General features: G+C 39.0%; 1 protein-coding gene across 1 annotated transcript in view; it reads right to left on the reverse strand.

Annotated features, from left to right (window-relative positions):
- ADAMTSL1 (ADAMTS like 1) overlaps window positions 1–8,751 on the reverse strand; it is a 755,395-nt gene extending 746,644 nt beyond the window's left edge. Inside the window, exon 1 of the mRNA XM_059924671.1 lies at window positions 8,675–8,751. The gene's annotated coding sequence lies outside the window, so the exon portion shown is untranslated. The remainder of the gene's footprint in view (window positions 1–8,674) is intronic.
- Between the last annotated feature and the right edge of the window lie 13,708 nt (window positions 8,752–22,459).

Here is a 22,459-nt window from a genome sequence, read left to right on the forward strand (position 1 = left end):
AGGAACAAAGTGTGGTCTGAACAAGCTGGAGTGAAGAAAATCTAAGTGGATGTCATCAGAGACAAGGTTAGAGTTAAGCAGGGGCCACACTAAGGGGTTTTGACATTAAACTGTGTTTGAGGAGCTTGACTTTCCCAAAAGAGATAATTAGCTTTGACATACAAGTACACATTGTGTGAAGGGCAAAGTGGAGCTTTAGGAATATTATGTTGTTAAAGGTACATGGAGAATGAATGGCAGCCAGTTGTTTGTGAAGAATTGGAAGGAAAGCGAGTCTACTGGAGGTGGGAAGACCGGACTCCAGAAACACATAATTGGTTTTGGCATAAAAAATGACTTGAGTAGAGATCAAAAGAGGTTCATCAAACAGCAACTGTAAGGAATTTGAAGTTTCCATTAAATATCTAATTTGAAACACAGTATCCAAGGCTGCAGAATCATTCAGAACATGTTTATTTTAAAGGTCATGAAGAACTAAATAATGCCATTTGCAGCAACGTGGATACAACCAGAGATTATCATACTAAGTGAAGTAAGTCAGAAAGAGAATGACAAATACCATATGATATCACTTATATGTGGAACCTAAAATATGACACAAATGAACCTATCTATGAAACGGAAACATAATCATGGACATAGAGAACAGACTGGTGGTTGCCAAGGGGGAGGGAATTAAGGGAGGGATGGAGTGGGAGGTTGGGGTCAGCAGATGTAAGCTTCTATATACAGAATGGATAAACAACAAGGTTCTACTGTATGGCACAGAGAACTATATTCAATATCCTCTGATAAACCATAATGGAAAAGAATATAAAAAAGAACATATATATGTATAATAGCTGAATCAGTTTGCCATACAGCAGTAATTAACACAACATTGTAATCAACTATACTTCAGTAAAAAATAAGTAAATAAAATAAATGTCAGGAAAACAAGGTTCAGAAAGTACATGACTTGCCTGAAGTCTCACAGCCAGTTGGAAATAAAGCCTCAACCCAAAAAAACAACCACTCCTCAAGTTTTGTCTCTATAAGCGACACTTGTACATCAAATTCCACATTTTTAGTTTTGGTAAAACAATTTAATTGTAGATAATGATATTTTCTTTTAGCAAAAGTTACATATATATACTTAAGTAATACAGACCTTTATTCCTTCTTTTAGTAGTCATTCTCCTGTTTGTAAACATCAAGTTAAAATCAAATAAGATAACACAAAAGAAAACTAAAATGTGTCCCTTTTCAAAACTTTTCACTGAGTAATTATGCTGTTTTTTTAATTGAAGTATAGTTGCTGTACAATATTATATAAGCTACAGGTGTACAATATAGGGATTCACAATTTTTAAAAGTTTTACTCCATTTATAGTTATTCTAAAATATTGGCTATATCCCACATGTTGTACAATATATCCTTATAGCTTATTTTATACCTAATAGTTTGTACCTCTTAATTCCCTACCCCTATATTGTCCCCCCTCCTTCCCTCTCCCCATTGGTAGCCACTAGTTTGTTCTTTATATCTGTGAGTCTGCTTCTTTTTTATGTTCAGTAGTTTGTTGTACTTTTTAGATTCCACATATTAGTGATATCACACAGTATTTGTCTTTCTCTGTCTGACTTATTTCACTTAGCATAATGCCCTTCAAGTCTGTCCACATTGCTGCAAATGGCAAAATTTCATTCTTTTTTATGGCTGAGTAGTATGCCATTGTATATATATACCACATCTTCTTTATCCATTCATCTGTTGATGGACATTTAGGTTGCTTCCATGTCTTGGCTATTGTAAATAGTGCTGCAATGAACATTGGGGTGAATGTATCTTTTTGAAGTAGTGTTTTTGTTTTTTTCGAATATATACCCAGGAGTGGAATTGCTGGGTCATATAGTAGTTCTATATAGTTCTATTTTTAGCTTTTTAAACAAAAATATGACATTATTCTTCTTACCTAAAAATTACTATTAACAAAAGCAAAATGGTATACGGAATTTTAAAATCAACATTTAGAGACTACATCTAATCAATAATACCATGCTAGTAAATAATGTTGTTTTAATGTTTTGCTTCAATTGTCCAACCTAATTAAAATCTGTTTAAAAGCCTACATTTCTACCTACCCTGAAATAGAATCTACTCTAAAAAAATCCCACATCTCTCCATATTAGAAAAATTTAAAAATAACCTCTAAGACGATGTGCTACATCAAAGGGACATCTTGCCCCTACTCACAACCCACATATCCTCTCATATTTTCTTAAATTCCGGTGAAAGAATTTGGACTCTTAGTCACATGATTCCATTAGGCTGTCCTCTAACCTCTCAGAAAGTTCTCAGCACCTCTCTATGCAGATATCTGGCCAAATGACCTTGTCCAGCTGCCAGAGGAGTCAGTAACCATTCCTCTCTAGTTGCCTTCAACTACTGATGGACCTCCATGCAAAACTAAGTCATAAATGGCGTATTAAAGATAGGCATTTAAACTCATCACACGGGCTAATAGTTTGAGCACTACCTTATAAACAACTAAGGAACTCCTTCGAAAGTGATTTGTCTTTCCATGAGATACATTAGCTCTTTATATTAAGGAAGCAATAAATTATTCTTTGGTGCCCAAAGTGATTTTCTGAGGTGTAATTTAAATCACAGCCCATAGAGTTAGTTTAAGCTTATTAGGAAAGTTCCAAAGTTAAGCAGCAAATAGTCAACTCCTCACATTTATAACTTTTACTAGAGATATTTGATATTTATTTCAAAGTGTGCTAGTTTACTTTAGGATAACTATAAGTGGAGACTACCTCAGGAATTTGAATACTAGCTTAGAGGAATAAAGTTGAATTCATGCCTAGAATAGTTTATTAAATATTGAAATTTCACCATTCTGGCAAAGTTTTTTGGAGAAGGACCTTACAGTATGAAACCTGAAAATGTGCTCAAAAAGAGTCCTAAAATTCACATGTGTTATTTATGTATTTCTAACTGATGTTAAAATTTTTAAAGAGAATTATGTTTTTTATTTGAGAGGTTGTTTGATCTTAAAAATCTGCTGGCATGGGAGTTAGGATTTTTAGTGTTTCACATTTTATTACTTTCGGTGCCTTTTAGATAATTAATCTTGTTATCTATTTGTTGTTTGGAGTTAACGACAGAATCCTAGCAAATGGAGGACATCTCAGCAGCTAGGAACTGTATAAGCTGTAAGTAAATTAGAACTGGATATAGAAAAAAAATTTTTTTCTTAAATGATAATGGTTTTTTCAGTTAATTCCAAAGGTCAAGTGTGAAAAAGTAGTCCCTCTCCTTAAATACTGAGATTCATCATCTTGACATTATTTACCAGAGTTGCAGTTCATGAACTGATAGGAGGCCCCATGATCTTATGGTCTGTTGTCCTACATTTGACTACTCCTTAATTATATTGTGAGGCAAAAATGTGAATAGTGTATATATTAAATCTTGGGCACTGAGGTTTGTCATTTTATGCCTCAAAGATTTGTCAGTTCAACCATTGCTAATAAAAACAGCATTTATTTTGTGCTGATTACTTGCCAAATATTATCCTGAAAGTTTTATTATGCATGTATTTAAAGACACTTGAACCATAAAAACTGAAATGAATAATAAAGTAAACTGTTCTGTAAACCACTAGCCATTTAAACATATATTACCATTCACCATATGTTTTTAAATAAAATATTATAGATATTATAAACTTAAAGTGAACAATGCACACCTTCCCAATCCAATTCCCCTTCTTTTCTCTCTGTCCAGAGGGCAACCAACATTACAAGGTTGCAGCATATTTTTCCACCTCTGCTTTTATATATAAACATTTTCTCTAAATAATATCTAATAAATAGTTATGTGATATTAAAATTGATATAAATGGTATCATATTACACAATGGTATCATCTTCCCCCTCAACATTATATTTTTGATATTTATACTAATGCATGTCAATCTAGTTATCCATTTGAATTGCTTTGATAGCATTTTATTATAAGAATAAACCACAAGTTATTTATCCATTTACCTTCAGATGGATATTTAAGATTTTCTATCAACTTTAGGCTATAACATTCAACACTGCATTAAACATATGTGTAAGTGTTTCTCCAGGGTAGATTCCTAAAGGGAAATTGGTGAGATGTAGCACATGCTCATATTCAACTTTAGAGACATTGGAAAGTTACTCTTTAAAGTAGTTAGACCAATTTATACCCCAACAGCAAAACAGGAGTATTTCTAATTACTTCTTCCTCACTGACACTGCCTTTGTCAGTTCTTTTAATTTTTTGCCAATCTGATGGGCATCAAATGCCATGTCCTTGTTATTTTACATTGTAAATCCCTGATGATTAGTAAGATTGAACATACCTTTAATGAGTATTAGCTAACCATGTCTCTTTCTGATGACTTTTGGGTTTTTTTCCCCACTGGACTGTTTGTCTTTTTAAATATAATTTCTAGGAGTTCTTTATATATTATAGATATTATTTTTTGCCAGTTATATACATTGCAAAAAATGTCTTCCAGCTTGTATCTTATCTTTTTACTTTTTACTTTTTGAAGTTTTTAGACATTAAATGTTTAATGATATATTAAATTTTAATGTAATTTAAAGCATCAATATTTTCCTTTACAGGTTGGGCTTTTTACGTCTTAAGAGAATCTTCCCAACTGTGAGGTCATAAACAAATTATCTTTTTTTTTGAATTTTTGAATTTTATTTTATTTATTTTTTTATACAACAGGTTCTTATTGGTTATCCATTTTATGCATATTAGTGTATATATGTCAATCCCAATCTCCCAATTCATCACACACCCCCCCCACCATTTTCCCCCCTTAGGGTCCATACTTTTGTGCTCTACATCTGTGTCTCTATTTCTGCCCTGCAGAAAAACTGAAAACTAAAAAGTTTTTCTAATGCAATGTCAAAGTCAATTCATGCCGAAAAACCCTAGCTGAGGAGGAGTTGAGGAAGTGACATTTAAAGGTCAAAAATGACCCCCCAAAATTAAGCTTTTAGGTGAAAGAGTTCCACAAACAAGTTGTAAGTAAGGCTGTTCTGGTTTTCAAAAGTTATTTGAAAGGATAAAGAAAGAATATGAGCAAAGAAAAAGTAAACACCTAAAAAGAGGATGGCAATAATTTTACCCAGAAGTATGACAAGGTGTTTCCCACAGTTAATGCTACCTCTGTCCAAAATGTTAGACATATTGGGGATAAATTTGTTACTTCCACAACTATAAATTTCTAGTAGGCAAACATCCCCAAATTCACATACCCTGGCTTGAAAGGACCATATGTAAAATAATCCCAAACGGTTTATCACCTCATTAAAAACTGAAGTCTTTCATACCATTTTAGCAATAATCACTTTGTATTTAGAAGGATTTTCATTTATAAGACTCTTTTCATGCATAGTCTGTGATAGAATCCTGTAAGTGTTTTCAATATAAAAATGTTAACCATAGGGCAATAGAGAATAGTCATGGTGGGCTTCTTCCATCAACAGACACTTAACACAACTAAGCATTTATCATATGCAAGAGCAGGGTAAGATGCTAAGGGGGTGAGAATCTACATGGATCCTGGCCTCAAGGAACAGAGCTACTAATCTGGTAAGGAGGTAAAATATGTGCATAAATGTCATTGGGCTACTAGGGAGGATCTACGTGAAAGCCTGTACAACTGTACAGATAATGTTGCGCAACCATTTTTCCTCTCTCACTCACCTGCCTTTGTGAAGTGGTTTTTGTGACCCATACCAGGAAATTTTCTTGTTCATGACTCTACCATTCTGCTTCCTCCCAATGTAGCAGAAACACACAAAAGAGGCACAAAAGGAATTTCACTTTTCTGGCTCTGAATACAAGTAACAACTCATGTTTGAACTCTTTCCTTTAGACAAACACAGAGATTATGGTGATTCATCTTTTCATGTCTCTTTGGAAAATAAAGTGACACTTTAAAAGTTTTATAGCCTGTGGGCCAAATGAAGTTCTCAGATAGAGAGACACACCCTCCAAAGAAACTGTTAGAATGTCATAAACTTATTAGAAGGCTGAACTACCTTCTGGTATTCAGGAAGCTTTGTTCTTTCCTTTTCCCTCACATTTTCTTGTACAGCTCCAGGTCTGACTCTCTGTGTTGGTCGGTAATTTCTCTTTCGGCTTAAATGCTTCCACCCACTCAATTACTTACGACCTCAGTAAGTTTGAGAAAATTCGGCAGCATGCAGGTTTTTTGTTTTATTTTTAACAAGTTTATTTATTTATTATTTTTGGCTGCATTGGGTCTTCGTTGCTGCGCACAGGCTTTCTCTAGTTGCTGCGAGCAGGGGCTACTCTTCGTTGCGCGGACTTCTCATCGTGGTGGCTTCTCTTGTTGCGGAGCACGGGCTCTAGGTGTGTGGGCTTCAGTAGTTGCATCATGCAGGCTCAGTAGTTGCAGCTTGCGGGCTCTAGAGCCAGGCTCAGTAGTTGTGGTGCATGGGCTTAGTTGCTCCGCAACATGTGGGATCTTCCCAGACCAGGGCTCGAACCCGTGTCCCCTGCATTGGCAGGCGGATGCTTAACCACTGCACTAGCAGGGAAGCCCAGCATGCAATTTTTATCATGATGTAAATCAATGTAATACTTTGTAATAATAATGTTCGCAACACCCTTCAATGCTTGCCAGGTGACAAAAATTATTTTTAGTGGCACCACTTTGATAATTCCATTATGTTCATAATTAGTTCATATTATTCAATTTCCTTTATGGTATAAATTATGTAATAATTAGACTAGCTCATGAAGTTTGCATATAGTATCTCATAGCAGCACTTCCAGGACTTTGCATAAACCAAATCCAAAATGAGCTAACCTACTTCAGATACTGAATAACATCAAACGGGACAAAATTAAAATATAATTACAAGATACCGTGAATTCACTTAAGAAGTAATAAAACTTCAGTGGCAATGTGTGTGTCCCATTAGTGAATCACCAAAACTGCCTTGAGCAAACAATGAAAGTTTAAAAGGCAGTCTCTGCATTTTCAGAGCTTAAAACATATATATATAAAATATATATAATATGTATATATAATATGTATATTATATATATAATATATATTATAAGAAGCATTTGAAAATTAATTATAGCGCCCTTGGGAAACTTCAATACCGCTCCTACCCACGGACGCTGTCAGATAGGCTGGGACCTGGGACCCTTTGCTGCAGTGCTTGCACCTGGACAAAAGCCTCCTCAAGCAACAAAATACAAAGAAACTATAAGGGACTGAAAATAACTGAGTACTTGTGCACTTGGGGCAAATTCTGGACAATGAGATACAAAGAGACCAAAAATCTCAGCTGCCACTTCTGAAGAGCCTGGAGCAAAAGCAGGGGGTAGGGAGCAAAAGCAAGGTACTGCGCATGCCCCCTGCACTCAACACCACCTAAGGGGTGGGGAAACCACCTAAGCCACGCCTCTGGCCCAACCCCTGGACAAACCCCCTACCCCATATAAGGAACCAGCTGGCCCCACCCTCAGCGAGCAAGCTAGCAAGGGAGCCTGTTGCTTGTTCTCACTTCCCTCTGCTGCAGCAGGGGCCCCAGTATAGCCTTGCCTAAATTTCTTATCTGGCCTCTGATCAATTTCTATTGATTAAGGAGGCCAAGAACCCTGGCTGGTAACAGCTGGGGCACAAGCTCTGAAAAGGATGTGAACGTCCATCATAGAGAAGGTGGAAATGACAAAAACAGTAAGAAGTAGCCTGTGAGTGGCTACTGAGAGAGCTAATTTACTCAGTGTCTGGAAGAGAAGTTTATGAGATAAAGATGCCAAAACACCTTCTTGAGAGAGGGCTGTAAGAAGGCAGGGTAGAGGAGGTGTATTTGCTTTGGAGGTATTCTAAGGCATTATTTCCTGGGATCCTACCATTTTACGACTGGACAAGGAATCCACTGGTTTGCTGTGCATACAGCATCCTCTAATTTCAATGTACTTCTGAGTACAAGGTCATCACCACGAAGAGCCACACTTAGAACTTTTAGAAATTATCCATCCAATTCTCACACCAAGTACAAATTACAAATCACAGCTTGATTTGCAAGTAGAGCGGGATCTATATCTTGACATCTCCAACTCTACTACTTGTTTTCATTTGAGAGCTCATTTTCTAGACTTTCATTTTTCTTCTAAAACCACAACCAGAGAAACAAACTTTCATAAAATAAATACGACTAATACTTCGAAGTAAAAATATCCACAAAGAAGCCAGGATTGGAAGATGGTGGCGTTTCCACTGACCCATACAACAATTTGGGCTTTACATATAAATCTCCTTTTTTCTTCACTCATTTAAATTATTACCATTTCACGTTCAGACTCGCTGGCAAAACATCAGTTATTTTAATGTGAATTCTCCACATGCTGCCCCAAACAAACTTTACCACTCGAGTAAAATGTTTGAAGGTCACCAGACACAGGAAAAGTTAGAAAGTTGCCCGATACAGTCTGTCCACTGCCCTATCACTCTGCTTCCCTCCCCTGCTAATAGATATGAGAAAATACCATCCAAACCTCTTCAGATTTGCTAAAACCAACCACCACCACAAGGCAGAATTAGCAACTGAACTTCTGTGTTTCTAAGAATAAATAGAAGAGGCACTGTACCGGGTCTTCAGTTTTGTGACTATTCAAGAGGTCAGACAGGAAATCTTCATGAAGGCTCTCTCTTCGAATCAGTGTAAATTCCCGCAGGAAAACAGCCCCTTGGCTTTGGTCTCCACATACCTAGAGAGATAAGAGAGCCGAATTAAGCCTTCAGACCGAGCCTGGAGGGAGGGGGCACTGAGGAATTAATGTCTCAGAGTTGTAGAAACCTCTTGGATTCATTTCAAGTCTGATTAGAGCAATCAAAAATGACACACAGAAATACATATTAATGCGAGAGCCACTAGAACATTCTGGCATGTGGCTCATTGGATGGATGCCAGGAAAGTCTCCTGCTAAGTTGGCACATCTTAATTGACTGGTGTACAATGTCAAAATTCAGTGATTATAAGTTGTCTTCGAGGCCACGTCCAGCGTGGTCAGGCTCCTAGACTTATTCCATTGGAATATCCATGTGTATACATCACATAGGGGTCTTGGACCCACAGGGATCCACCTCTGGTCCTATGGATCTGAGCCTCTATGTGGATCCTGTCATCCTGTTACATATCTACCAGATAAGGAGGAGCTGGCCTGCACCCGCATCTGACTTCCTGAGTTATTCCAGGGCTTTAGAACCAGATGCACTTGAGCTACTCTAGAGGGAAGCACTGGAGAATTTTTATCTAGAGCTTATCACATACCAGGTTCTTTACACGTGTTATCTTGCACCAACCCCAGGAGGTGTCTGTTATTAGCCATGCTTTACAAATGAGGAACTGGAGGTGAAAGGGTTTCAGGAATTTGCCGAGTTAGTAAGTGTTGAAATCAGCACTCAAATACAGGTCTGAATCTAAAACCCTTTTCTGTTCACTGTCTCATTTTGCCACTGAGCTACTCAAACCTCCTCTGGTGAAGAACAAATTGTTAAGTAAATCCTAGAAATGCAAGGAATAATCTCTTCACCCAGGCCTCCTACGACCTCCCTCTCTGAGCCTCAGTTTACTCACCATAAAACAGGAAAGATAACAGTATTATTGGATCGCTGAGAAGATAGGAGATAATATATCTTAAGCACTTTGTACAGTGACTTGCATATAATAAGCATTCAATAAATAACATCCATTATTGCCATTTGCAGCAGCATGGATGGACCTAGAGATTATCATACTAAGGGAAGTAAGTCAGATAGAGAAAGACAAATATCATATGATATCACTTATATGTAGAATCTAAATGTGACACAAATGAACATATCTACAAAACAGAAACAGACTCACAGATATAGAGAATAGACATGTGGTTGCCAAGGGGGAGGGGAGTCGGGGAGGGAAGGACTGGGAGTTTGGGATTAGCAGATGCAAACTATTATATACAGGATGGATAAACAACAAGGTCCTACTGTATAGCACAGGTAACTGTATTCAATATCCTGTGATAAACCATAGTGGTAAAGAATATAAAAAAGAATATATGTACAACTGTGTCACTGTGCTGTACAACAGAAATTAAGCACAGCAATGTAAATAACAGCCATTACTATCATCATAAGCACATGCTGCTCAAGGAACAAATAAAAACCTAAGCTTTTAACATACATGAAGCTCTTTGACCATATTTATAATATCTATAATGAATACTACAATAGGTATTATATTATCTCCATATTATCTTCATATTAGTTTAACTTTTCAACTTTTATACATTTTGAATTTTATACCTTTTTATGGTATTGGTAATATTGGTAAGGAATATATGGGTGTTCATCATATTAATTTCATCATATCCTTCCTGAATGTCTGCAATAGTTCATAATAAATTAAAATAATTTTAAACCCGCAGTCTTTTGGATAGTATAATTTTCTATAATTTATATATAAATGGCCTCTGTTGTTATACAGTACAGTCAGTATCATTGTGGGGGACAGAATCTTGGGCCCTTCACTCCCTACTGTCATCTCTGTGAATATATTGCTTAACATGGCAAAGAGACTTCGCAGATATAATTAAGTTTATTTGTTAACTTCAAAAAAGGGTTAGTATCCTGGATTTTCCAGATGGGCCCAATGTAATCATAGGAAGCCTTAAAAACAGAGCTTTGTCTGGGCTGAGGGCAGAAGAGGAAGTCAGGGAGATTCAAAGGGTGATAAGGACTTGACCCGCCACTGCTGGCTTGAAGATGGAGGGGGCCATGTGGGAAGCATGAGAAGAAAATGAGTTCTACAACCATGAAGGAGCTTGGAAGATGACCCTTGCCCTAGAAAAATACATCTTTGGCCAACACCTTGATTTTAGCCCAGTGAGACTACGAGCAGAGAATCCAGCCATGCCTTGCCAGACTTCTGACCTACAGAAATTGTGAGGTAATACTTCTGTATTGTTTTCAGTCATCAAATCTGTGGTAATTCGTTATGGCAGTAAGAGAAATCTGATAGAATCATCAAGAGGCAGGGTGCAATGAAAGGTTATCTTATTTCCTCTCCCACATTGCTTTGTAAGAATTAACCAGTATGATACAAGTAGAGGTAGAATTGCAAGATTAATTCTTGGAAATGTATCCTTCCAGCTAACCTAATGCGTGTTACATTTAAAATTAATTTCTCTTAGTTCTTTTCTCATCAGGGTCAACCATTCCTTGAGTCTACAGTTAAATATACATCACAACCCATCTTGTCTATGTAACTTCCCTGCTCAGAAGCTTGCAGGATTCCCCACCTCCTGCTGGGTACATTCCAAATTCATGAACTTGGTATTCAGGACCACTCACGGCTCTTCAAGTTCTAGATATGGACTAGCTACACTCGTGCAACTCTCTTTCTGGAAAAGATCAAGACCCAAATTTAAAGTAACCTAGAATTGATGTGTTTTTACTTTCTTGCTTTCAAAAAGACTAATGTATGCTGATCACTACTGAACTGACATTTTACAAATTATTTCTCCAAAAAGTGTACGCTATTTTGAATCTAACTCTATTATTCAAAATGGTGGCCATCTTTAGTCATGCAATGCCATAGTTTTTAAAAGCTACAATCAGAAGATAAGACTAATAAACTTCAGTGCACTTTCTTTGTGAGAACTTCTGTGCCTGTGAAAATCACGTTTCTTTTTGTTAAACTGATTAAAGAAATAGACAAAAATGACTCAAATATCCTCGAAAAGAGACAGTGAGATGTCAGATAAGAAGACGGAATACTCACTAACACTACAAAAATGAAGAACAATCAGCAAACACCCTGTGCATTCGATTTATATTTTAATTCTCAATCATAACTGTGTATTTGTTTTAGAAAGTTTCTGCCTGTTTATTTTTCCCAAGAATGTTGACATTTTCTAAGTCATACAATTCTCACCAAGATGCTCAACTTATCAAATACTTTTATGTATTTGATTTTATTTATGTACCAAGGCAGAAGGTCTTCATTAAACTAAAATTCAATTTAATCCTGGAAACAGATAAGAATATATAAGTTAGATGAATGTAATTACAACCACTTTACCCCTATAGATATCGTGTGCATATCTGTTTTTAATTTAATTTCTATCCATGACTGCTATTACTAATTAGACAATTTAAACTACCCGAATTAATTTGGTCAATTTTAAGTTAGTTTTGAATATCTGTATCAACCATGGACAATAATAATTATATTTTGTGTGTTTTACAAACACTATTTCAATGAAGGAGATACATAAATATATAAAGGTATATAAAAATATAAATCTTATACTTCTATTTCAAGCTGATTTTTAGAATTATTATTTAAATCCAGAGTAGTCCTTTATCTTACTGATTCTTTCATTCATTCATGTGTACACACATTTACTCAAGTATTATCATGTGTCAGGAGCTCCATGACTATAGCACATATTTGACTATAGCACATATTTCTTCCTTTCAGGGCATAGCCATTCGAATGAGTACGTGGATGTAGCAGAGATGACTAGATGTTCCCAAAAGCCACCATCTTCTCATCATCTCTGGCACACACCTAGAGTACATTTCCAAGCCTCCTTTGCAGATAAGGTGGTTGAGACTGAGTCTTAGCTGGTGGAGGTGATGGGTGATACCACCAGGCCTGGCCCATAAAAATCTCCCGCTTTCCCTCCTCCAGGCTCTTTTGCCTCAAGTCTGTTTGGAATGGAGAGAGTCTCAGGAAAATCTTGGAGTCCATTGTTAAAGGTCACAGAGGCTCCATTAGCTGGTTTCCTGAATGACTGCATGCAAGAAGCCCACCCCATGACCTGTTCACTTACCTAATACTGTAACATGAGAGGGAAGAGGAGGGGGTAAAAACAGGGATAGGAGACTAAGAGATACAAACCACTACATGTAAAATAAACAAACAATAAGGATGTCTTGTACAGCTCGGAGAAATATTGCCATTATTTTATAGTAACTTTAAATGGAGTATAGTCTATGGAAGTATTGAATTGCCATGTAGTACACCCAAAACTAATATAGTATTGTAAATCAACTATAATTCAATAAAAAATGAAAAGTGTAAAAAAAAGAAATTAACAATTTTCCGTGTTTGAACCACTATCCATTTTAGAGACTATTTCTTACTGCAGTTAAGCTACCTTAATTAATAAAATGAAAAATCTAGGTGAGCCAAGGATGCCATGAGAATATAGAGCAAGCGCAATGACCTCTCCCGGGAAGGATTATGAAAGACTTTAAAGTGAGGTTAAAGGATGAGTGGGAATTTACTAGCTGAACAAGGGGAATGGGAGTGGGGAAGGGAAGATTCTTGTTCAAGGAAGAGGGAACAGTCTGGGAAAAGGCATGGAGGCTTGAGATATCTGATTCTGTTCAGTATGTTTTAAGTCATCTAGCATGACAGAAGCATGAGGTACATGAGAGCAAGTGATGGGAACAGAACGTGTACAGTGGGCAGGGGCCAGATCATGAATCATGGTCACTGACAGACTCAAGCAGCCAGTGTCTTGCTTGGACTTATGAGTTTGGAAGTGTGTGCAGGTGGCCCTGAGGAGGTAAGATAGAGATGAGGTGACCAGTTTCAGATTGTTGCAGTTATTCAGATGAGAATTTATGAAGACCCAAGGGGCTGGTGGGGAAGGAAATGGTCATAAGATTTGGTGGCCAACTGAATGCAGGGGATAAGTCTCAGGTTCTGCCTGTTTTCAGTCTGGATTTGAGCAGAATAGCAGAGTGGATAGTATCACCTTCAAGAAAATAGAAAACAGAGGAGGAGAAGCAAGTATATGGGTTAGATTAGGAATCTGATTCCAGAGAAGCGGAGAATGAGGTGCCTTGGGGAAAGAAAGCAGAGTTCTGTGCCTAGGAAAGAAACTTGTCTGGAGATGATATGGAAGTGTTGGCATCATGTGGGGAGTAGATGATGGTTGGCATGGATGAGCTTGCCAAGAGAAAGTTGGAGAATGAGAAGATATGAGAGCTAAGAACCCTGGGAGCACTGATATTTAACATGGAACATGGTTCCAGTCTCCAATGGTCCATTTATGCCCACAGAAAATATCAACAAGGAGAACTCCAACTTTAACAGATTTCCATCATTTTTAGGCTTCCTTTCATTGGTTTTCTATGAAAATACACTGATGACAGCACTACACCCAACTTATTACAAATATTTAGTTCCTTGAGAACAGAGAACATGTCTCATTGATCTATCAATCCCAGCCTCTGAATTCAACTAAATGTTGAATGAAATTTGAAAATTTCCAGGAGAACTAAGACTAAAAATTCTATTTCTGATGGTCAGACCAGGTTTCCTGATTTGGGGTTTGGAAAATATGGTTACTTTACATTTGATATGTCAAAACTCCCCTTGCAGTTTTAAGGTAGTTAGCATATCATAAAAATGCATCAAAACTGGCACCCCATGGCATTTTACGGTTCAACAGTGTTAGTTTCACAGATGGGAAAACAGAAATGTGAGAAGTTGAAGAATTTTGTACGTGGCCAGTGGCTATGTTAGGATTAAGGACCAGAGACAGTGTCTCTTAAAAACTCAAATCTCTGCTAGATTCAAACCCGGTTATTCATCCAGAGGAATAGGGCAAGAAACAAAAAATCATTTCTAAGATACCTATCTGTTTCTATAGGATTTCTAGACTCGTAAGGACTGCTCCTCAGGAAGCATGAAGATTGCCATGTGCTAGAATTTGTACCGTATGATGAAGACTGCTTCTCCAATTGCAGTCTGATTTCCTGCTGCAAACAGCGACTTTCTTTCTGCCCGTTGGCACACCAGAGTACTCCTTAGAGAATCCAGGAATGTAGAAATACCAGCTCCCAAAAGAGAATCTCATTAGATCCAGGAAAGCATGGAAGCAATTTATTGTTGTGGTATATGTTCTCTCTCTATACCTTACAGAGCTCTTAGGGAGGGACACAGGTAAATACAGGAAACAAGGGAGTTTCCAAATAACTGTGTCTTCTCTACCCCATTAGAGGGAAAAAGAAGATAAAGGTAGCTTAAAACAAAAGTCACTGAATAATAAGAAAAGTTCTTGCATTTGGCTTTTGGACACAGTCAGAAACTATGTCTGTGATAACTTTCGTCTTCTACTTCAAGCTTGCACCCATCACAACCTGGCACCAGACGTCCTCCTTGGCTTGACCTGCCTTTCAGTGGATCCAGAGAATACCAGTTAGTATTCTGACTTTTCTGTTCACCCGTGCACATTTTGTTGTAAGAAAAGATGACCCCACCCCCGCCTTAGAATTTCCTACTTCTTACAAGTTTGCTCTGTGAGTTGTGACTAGAATTTGGAAAGTTACAATTCAGAGCAACTGGTTCACATTTTGGACTTCTACAGCATTAAGGAAGAGTCATCATCTCTATAGAAACTGTAATGTTGATGATGGGCGTGGATTAAGACCAGAGCTTTTAAGCGGCTATAATGTTCTTATAACTCCAGGGGAGGCAGCCATTTCCTTCCAGGCTGAGAGAAAGGGATGTAGAAATAACAGAAGTTTAAACATACAAACATGCCCTCACATTATCATTTTATTGTTCTTCTTTCTTCATTTAGTTTTTCTGTGAAAACGTAAATGTAGCCAAGCTTTTGTCCCATGGGTAGGATTTAGGTTACAGCATTACTCATAAAGTACAGCACTGAAAACCACACTGTTAAATTTTTTTCCTACCAAAAGGATTTTGCAAAGTATATTTATGCCCATATTCTGGTTCATAGTTTACTAAGAATTAAGATAGTGAAGCTGTAAATTCTGATCAGATTAGAATAATAATTTAAACAACTTAAGTAACTGGCCACTGTGTTATCTGAATACACACCTATATTTAAATACCAGTGGGTAGTGAAATGATTGGGTCAGGGTTATGAGTTCTTGGCACAAGGAGGTCACTCAGTGTTTACTGAATACTGAATAGAAAGTTTTCTTGGAGCCAAAAAAATCTCCAGCTCCAGTTCTGAGAGTTGCTGCTAAGTAACAGGGAGAAATAATGAGACCTTACATGGACTCAATCAAAGGTCCCCAACGTAGCCCTGCCACCCAATATCATTACCATCTGATCCCCAAAATCAACGCTACTCAGAGGCCAAGGGAAGAAAGAGAAAATCTGTTCCCAATGTGAAAGGATAAGTAACTTCTGGTTTGAAGGAAACTGAGCCAAAGGATGAATATCCTATCACTAGCCCTTAAAATATTGATATATTTAGCTTAGGCCAAAAATGCAAATAGCCCCAGACGAAATTTCGGGATTATATCAACTAAGAAGTAGATTTGAAATAAAAGTATAGATCTTTTCAACTTGATTAAAGATCTTGACATTTGGTAACAAACTGCGTTTGCCTGATATAAGTAAATTCTATTTGGCAATGAACAAGGGTCCCTGATTTTTGGAAGGAAATCAATCACTTGACAGCCTGTCTCTGGCTATTCTAATGGACTCAAACGCTATGGAAAAAGAATCCAATCTACTCTCAGTGGTCCCTTTCCATTAATCCCAATAACCTCATTCCTGATTGGAATATTCAAATATAGTAAAATGGGGAAATGAGTGAAGAGTAATTCAATTGTAAAAGATAGGAAAACATTATCAGCATATAATTTCACTTAAAGACATGTCCTCATTAAAATGCAGAAGGAGAAGTATTTCAGAGGTATATGAGAATATGCACCAAAATATTTATAAATGTCTCCAAACTCATAGTCGCCCACCAGACAAGGCTCAACCAGCTTATAATGCTTGAGAATCAGCAATTCTGTCTGCACACATTCACAGATTTGTACAGAGAGCGGGGAGGCAGTGTCGCTGAAGAACCCACTTTCATTGTTGAAAGGGTCCACTTAGAAAACCATCGGCTTAACTTTGAAAGTATTTTCAGTTGCTGTGTTGGGGAGTGACAGTCTTTGTAGAGAGAGACTTCACAATGCCCCTAGACCTATATTCATACCTACTTCTACAGCCGGTTTGTCTGGGAAAATCAAGTCTTAAAGTACCTTCAGGTGTCCCAGTTAATGGCTGCCAACTATGCAAGCTGATTAGCTGCGTTATACTCCCTGAAGCAAAGGCTAAACATGATCTCAAGAAGACCGGTGGGGGGAAGTTAATAAAAACATTCTTATAACCATATTTAAGCCACTGACATTTATATATACCTGCTGTTTGGAGCTGAAATCCATTTTAGTATTCTGTTTGTTCTTCTACCAACTTTAATTATTATTTCTAAGGATTGTAAAGATAATTGCTAAAAGGTTAAAGCAGAAAGAAGTGAGATGGGACATGCTGGTCCAAAATGTTCAGCTGGGCCTCATAATTCTTGGTACAGATGTTCCTACTTAGTTCAGGTCTGATTTAGAGAAATAGCTATAATACGGTTTGAGACAAAGTGACCAGATGTAGTTGAATTTAAAGATCTGTCCCAGAATGTCAATGAAAAGAAACTCTACTACCCTAGCAAACCTTTACAGGAGGGGGGAAAAAAGTTATGCTTAAAAAATAATCTACTTTATCATTAAGGTAGATGGATATCTACCTTGAGGAGACAAGGATTCTTTTACAAAAAAATAAGTGAAACAAACGAACAATGTAGAGAAGTCTACCCTCACAGTACTAGTGGGTAAAGAAAAAGGAAAGAAAAGGTAACACCAGGAATTCCATCAGAGGGTATGTACTGTGTGTAATAGGGGCTTGATCTATAGCTAAGCTGTGGCATTTCCATCACTTGTCAGAAACATGGTTGCTGAAATGAAAGTGCTAAGAAGAACTTAAAGACCATCTTCACCAAGCTCTTATGTTTTCAGATGAGGAAATAAATCGCCTTCATAAGTATAGGGAAGAGAAAATATGTGGGTTTTGAGACATCTCCTTTGGCATATGTAAGATGGAAAAACAGCCAAATAACTCAAGAAACTTAAATAACTTCCCCAAAATATAAAGCCAACTCTCTTCTCCCTGATTTTTCTCAAACATTTTAAGACCATCCTACTCCATTCCTATCAAAAGGGGAACAGAGTACAATTTCCAGAATTCAAAAGACACTAGGCTTCAGAACACTGATAAGAGCTGTGACTCAGATCTACACTTAAATAATGAAAGAACCCATGAAACAGAAAAGGTGGAATCCTCTGTGCTCTGCTCCTAGGTGAATGGGCATGTTATTGTCACATCTCCTAATGACACAGAGAAACAGGCATAGTCTTCAAGTTGTGCACCTGTGTGTGTGTGTGTATGCTTTAAATTTGACGTGTAAAATGAAACCCTCACTCATGGCAAGAATTCAGGGAGAGAGTTGAGCAGCTAGAGGAGAATTTTAAGAAAAAAAGGAAAGAACATAAAGATGACTATGTACACATGCAGTGGTAGATAGAAATCAACTCTTTTCATTGTTTACTTAGCAAATGTTTATATAGATCAACCTTATTACCCAGGTTTTTCTAAAGAGAGTTGCTTAGCTAAGAGGAATATGAAGTCAGGGTACCATTCGTATTCTGAACCAAGATGAAGATATTAGGGCAGGAGTGTCTTTCTTCCCCCTTGCTTACTATTTACATTAGCTCTTTTGAGGCCATAATGATGTGCCACCCAGATCCCTTGCTGCAGAGCTTAATGGACAGACGACCCCAGATGCTGTCCTCTGAATTCACATCCTTGTTGCCCACTGGTGCTCCCAGCCAATGACTGAGCACAGCAGAGATACCAAAGCAAGTCCACTCCTGAGAGATGCAGAGCCCCTCTGACAGGTGACCTCTGCTCAAAGACCCCCCACAGTCTGGCCAAACCTTTCTTAGCATTGCACTATGGTCTGAGACTCTTCCTATCGAACCTGTGGGTCTTGTCTCTCCTTCACTAGGGGTAGTCCAAGTTACAGACTGATGGCTTTTCTGACCTCCTCTGTCTTCTTCACCTTTTTCACCAATAAATCTCTTGCTTCCTCATCCTGTGTTGGCACCTGCTCTGGACCTAAACTAAAACAGCTTTTCTTCTTTTGACCCAAGTACTACTGGACTGGACCTAATATTTCCAATTCACCACCCCTATCTGTATAAAAAAGGCCACCCAGTCTCCATGATGCTAAAGAAATGCTGGGAACACTTCTCTCTGCTCTCTTTACACTGAAGTCTCAGTTAGTTCTCTACAAAACTGAGAAATAATGATGAGAACTGGTGGATGAGAAACAGCTCTGATTTTGATCCATGATCCTTACCCAGAATGTCTTTACCTGGCTCCAAGTTCACTCCTTTTCTAGCATTCTTCACCCTAGCCCTGAAATGCAGATGTACAGCAGATACCCACAGCTGGCTCAATGACTTTAATTACAGACAAAAAAGATCAAGGTAATAAACTAAATTATTTTGTGAGCAAGTAAGCTTTCATTGTTTCACAAACTTGAGAAGTTTCTCTTTTCCCTGGCTAGAAGTCTCACCAACATGTGCCATATTACAGAGAAGAAAAAATAGGATAGCTTGGACCCATGCAAATTTATTCCCCATTAAAAAAAATATTCAAGGCACAATTCTCTGGATAGTGCTTTAATGGTATCCTTAGTGTAATTCAGATATATTTGAGTTCACCATACCCTCTCGCCACTGCAAACACATACCCCATGGCCCGGTCTCTGAAAAATGTAAACTCAAAAAATTGGGAGAATTTATATCAGTATTTATATTGCATATGTAACTGCAAGAATTTCAAATATTTACTCTGTATCTCAAGAAAATACACAAGAAATGGGGAGGTTTATACTTAATGCATAGCAAGCATTCTTAAATGTCCACTCTTTCCTCCTCACCCATTTTTGTCTTTCTCAATGTACTCCACACCGATGGCAGCTGGTTCCTCAAAACGTTTTTGTCTCTCAACCCCCAAGTTATTTCTGAAATTCAGTCCATGTATTTCTTGGGGAAAGAGAAGTGGAATTCTGAATATATTTGTCTATTATGACTTTATCATTCTTTTATATTAAAAATATTTTGTTCCTTTTAAAGAAGTATGCTCTTTGTAAGGAAATGAAAGTACTTGATAGGCACATGTATGCATATTTATGTATGAACGTGTATGTGTGTGTAAGTGTGTGTGTGAGTAGCAGAGATCCCAGTGGGACACTAAATTGTGAGACCTAGGCATGCCTGATAGATGATGGGTCTATCTCAGTGAGGGATGGAAAAGTCTCTTGAGAGAGAGTTCATCTCAGCTTGGTCTAGTCCCAGAGCCTTGGATATCAAAGAAATAAAGAACAATTCTATACTCAGCATAGTGAGTACTACTCAGATTTCACTCAGTGGAGGGAATCTTTAAGAGAAAAAAAAAAAAAAAAAAAGGCATGGTGCTAAAAACTCCTCTAATAGAGCATAGAAGTCTGCTTTCCCATTTCACCAGGTGAAGGCTCTGGCTCCCTCAAGTCTTGGAGTATCAGTTATATGGACCAGCAAGAGTGCCCAGCAAGGACAGTGGCTATACCAGGGGAGACAAAAGCACCTGCAGGAGGGAGGAGAGAAGATGGCGGAAGAGTAAGACGCGGAGATCACCTTCCTTCCCACAGATACAGTAGAAATACATCTACACGTGGAACTGCTCCTACAGAACACCCACTGAACGCTGGCAGAAAACGTCAGACCTCCCAAAAGGCAAGAAACTCCCCCCGTACTTGGGTAGGGCAAAAGAAAAAAGAAATAACAGAGACAAAAGAATAGGGACGGCACCTGCACCAGTGGGAGGGAGCTGTGAAGGAGGAAAGATTTCCACGCACTAGGAAGCCCCTTCGTGGGCGGAGACTGTGGGTGGCAGAGGGGGGAAGCTTCGGAGCCACGGAGGAGAGCGCAGCCACAGGGGTGCGGAGGGCAAAGCGGAGAGATTCCCGCACTTCCCGCACGGAGGCTCGGCGCTGACCAGCACTCACCAGCCCGAGAGGCTTGTCGGCTTCAGCCACCGGGGCGGGCGGGGCTGGGAGCTGAGGCTCGGGCTTCCGTTGGATCGCAGGGAGAGGACTGGGGTTGGCGGCGTGAACACAGCCTGAAGGGGTTAGTGCACCACAGCTGGCTGGGAGGGAGTCCGGGAAAAAGTCTGCAGCTGCCGAAGAGGCAAGAGACTTTTTCTTGTCTCTTTGTTTCGCGGCGCGCAAGGAGAGGGGATTCAGAGCGCCGCCTAAACGAACTCCAGAGACTGGCGCGAGCCGCGGCTATCAGCGCGGACCCCAGAGACGGGCGTGAGACGCTGGGGCTGCTGCTGCCGCCTCCAAGAAGCCTGTGTGCGAGCACAGGTCACTCTCCACACCGCCCCTCCCGGGAGCCTGTGCAGCTCGCTACTGCCAGGGTCCCGTGATCCGGGGACAACTTACCCGGGAGAACGCACTGCGCGCCTCAGGCTGCTGCAACGTCACGCCGGCATCTGACGCCGCAGGCTCGCCCCGCCTCCTCCGTACCCCTCCCTCCCCGCGGCCTGAGTGAGCCAGAGCCCCTGAAGCAGCTGCTCCTTTAACCCCGTCCTGTCTGGGCGGGGAACAGACGCCCTCAGGCGACCTACACGCAGAGGCGGGTCCAAATCCAAAGCTGATCCCCAGGAGCTGTGCGAACAGAGACGAGGAGGGGAAATCTCTCCCAGCAGCCTCAGAAGCAGTGGATTAAAACTCCACAAACAACTTGATGTGCCTGCATCTGTTGAATACCTAAATAGACAACGAATCATCCCAAATTCAGGAGGTGGACTTTGGGAGCAGGATATATTAATTTTTCCCCTTTTCCTTTTTTTTTGTGAGTGTATATGTATATGCTTCTGGGGGAGATTTTCTCTGTATAGCTTTGCTTTATAATTGCTTTATTTTACTTCACTATATTATAGCCTCTTTCTTTCTTTCTTTCTTTCTTCTTTCTTTCTTTCTTTCTTTCTTTCTTTCTTTCTTTCTTTCTTTCTTTCTTTCTTTCTTTCTTTCTTTCTTTCTTTCTATTTTTTCTCCCTTTTACTCTGAGCCGTGTGGACGAAAGGCTCTTGGTGCTTCAGCCAGGCATCAGGGCCGTACCTCGGAGGTGGGAGAGCCAACTTCAGGACACTGGTCCACAAGAGACCTCCCAGCTCCACGTAATACCAAATGGCAAAAATCTCTCAGAGATCTCCATCTCAACATCAAGACCCAGAATCACTCAATGACCAGCAAGCTACAGTGCTGAACACCCTATGCCAAACAACTAGCAAGACAGGAACACAGCCCCATCCATTAGCAGAGAGGCTGCCTAAAATCATAATAAGGCCACAGACACCCCAAAATACACCACCAGACGTGGACGTGCCCACCAGAAAGACAAGATCCAGCCTCATCCACCAGAGCTCAGGCACTAGTTCCCTCCACCAGGAAGCCTAC

Source organism: Balaenoptera ricei, chromosome 6 (assembly GCF_028023285.1).
Source record: "Balaenoptera ricei isolate mBalRic1 chromosome 6, mBalRic1.hap2, whole genome shotgun sequence".
In the NCBI taxonomy this organism is placed as follows: domain Eukaryota; kingdom Metazoa; phylum Chordata; class Mammalia; order Artiodactyla; family Balaenopteridae; genus Balaenoptera; species Balaenoptera ricei.